The sequence below is a fragment of the Chrysochloris asiatica genome, unplaced genomic scaffold (assembly GCF_000296735.1).
Source record: "Chrysochloris asiatica unplaced genomic scaffold, ChrAsi1.0 scaffold00220, whole genome shotgun sequence".
NCBI classification, from domain to species: Eukaryota; Metazoa; Chordata; class Mammalia; order Afrosoricida; family Chrysochloridae; genus Chrysochloris; species Chrysochloris asiatica.
Genome location: NW_006408738.1, coordinates 2,725,414 through 2,727,359, shown reverse-complemented (window position 1 = coordinate 2,727,359; position 1,946 = coordinate 2,725,414).

Here is a 1,946-nt window from a genome sequence, read left to right as displayed (position 1 = left end):
GTGGCTCTGTCAGGTGTCCATGGCTGCTCTGATCCTTTCCCTGCTTGGCCCCACACAAAATGGCAGCTCCTAGAGCAGCTGAGTGTCCCAAATTAGGAAGCAATGGATTTCTTGCTTCTGCCACAAACTCTCCAGCTGTAAGTCTTCCAACCTTCTAAATATTCCTTTATGTGTGGTTCAGAGTACTAGGACCATCCCCTGAGCCTTCTTGGTCCTGTATTCTGTGTTGTTCCCGGCAGAGCTCGTCACTGCACTTCCACCCGATCAGCCATCTTTTTCCGGAAGTTGCCAGGCAGTATTTTAAATGCTTTAGTTAAACTAGTTTAATTTCTACAAAAACTCTCTGAGGTAGGTTCTGTAAAGGAGCTAAACAGAACTAGTAGCTTAGATCAGTGTTCCCTTTTGATCTTGGATGACTGGCCAGTCCATGCTGAGCATAGCTTATTAGTGTCCCCTTTGGGTACCTCCATACTACTTGGCTGGAAATCGGGCCACCAGGGTGAGTCCTGTTGCAGACCTAAAGGGGGGCTGATGGTTATAGTCTTGGCTGCTTCCGGTTTCCTTCTGACCAGTAAATCTCATCTTTTCTTTAATAACTCAGAGTTTATTCCACACTTTCTTCCCCTCGATCTGAGACACTATCTAGCAATTCTTATGAGGCTGGTGCCGAACCAGGTTGTGTTTTGTTCTGTTGTGGATAGGGGCACTGTGAGTTGGAATTGACTCAGTGGCACCTAACAACAACAACATCAGGGTCAAAGGTCAGAGGGTTGAGAAGGAGGGTGGAAGGAAGTAAGAACACCAGGGAGGAAGCAGGATAATTGCTGTCCCATGGAGGGGACTGCAATCATTGAGATGAAAGAGACTTCAGGATTTGTTGACTGTAAAAGCCTATGATCTGCTCAGTAAAACTTCACTAAATTTGCAAAAAAGTTTCAAAAAAAAGAACTAGGTGCTGAAGATACAGTCCAGACTTTTTTTTTTTCTTTCTTTTCCTTCTGCTTAATCTTATTCTGAGCTGACTTTCACAAATCAGCTAGCCAGCATACCCCAGGAAGACGGCAGGTGTTTTCTCCCCACCTCCCTTTCCTCTCCCAGAGTGTCCTCAGGAAGAGATTTCACTCAGACTGATCCTAGAAATATCCACACATTAAGTGGTTACATGACTCAAACTTTATGCTTAACAAAATAATGTTGAAAAGATCTTGTCATTGTCCTGTGCCTGTTAACACACGATTTTATAAATGTCAGCCAATCAGAATTTTCTTTCTGTAAGTTGCAGAATCCTGGGCATTCAAGGTTTGTAACAGTCTCCTTGCTCTGCAGTACTTGGTGAATGCTTCCACGAGACTGCCTATTCCGCTATGATTCTCCTCCTTCAGTAAACTCTAATTTGATCAGAAGCGCCACTTTGCTCTCTGGCAGTTCACCTTTGATAAATGCAGACACTGTGGGACAGAGTGGTGCAATTCTCCGCCTAACTAATTGATCAACAGCTAGCAGGTTTTAGAGTCAGAAATGTAATATGGTAGCCTGGCTCCATCATCCATGGTCATAACCATTGAACTCTATGCATGTAAAAGCAGTCGTTTTAAACAATAAACTGAGTTTTAATGCGAGATATGTGCAAACAAATCATGGCGGTGTTATTTTTAGTCACCTCATAGGCCTGTGAAAGTTGGACAATGAATAAGGAAGACTGTAGTAGAATTGATACATTTGAATTATGGTGTTGGAGAATATTGAAAGGTACCATGGACTGCCAGAACAATGAACATGTCTTTGTTAGAATAGCCAGAGTGCTCCTTAAAAGGCAGGGTGGTAAACTTTGTCTCTCATGCTTTGGACGTATTATCAGCAGGGACCAGTCCCTGGAGAAGGACATCATGCTTGGTAAAGTACAGGGCCAGAAAAACAAGAGGAAGACTCCCAAGGAGTTCATTTGA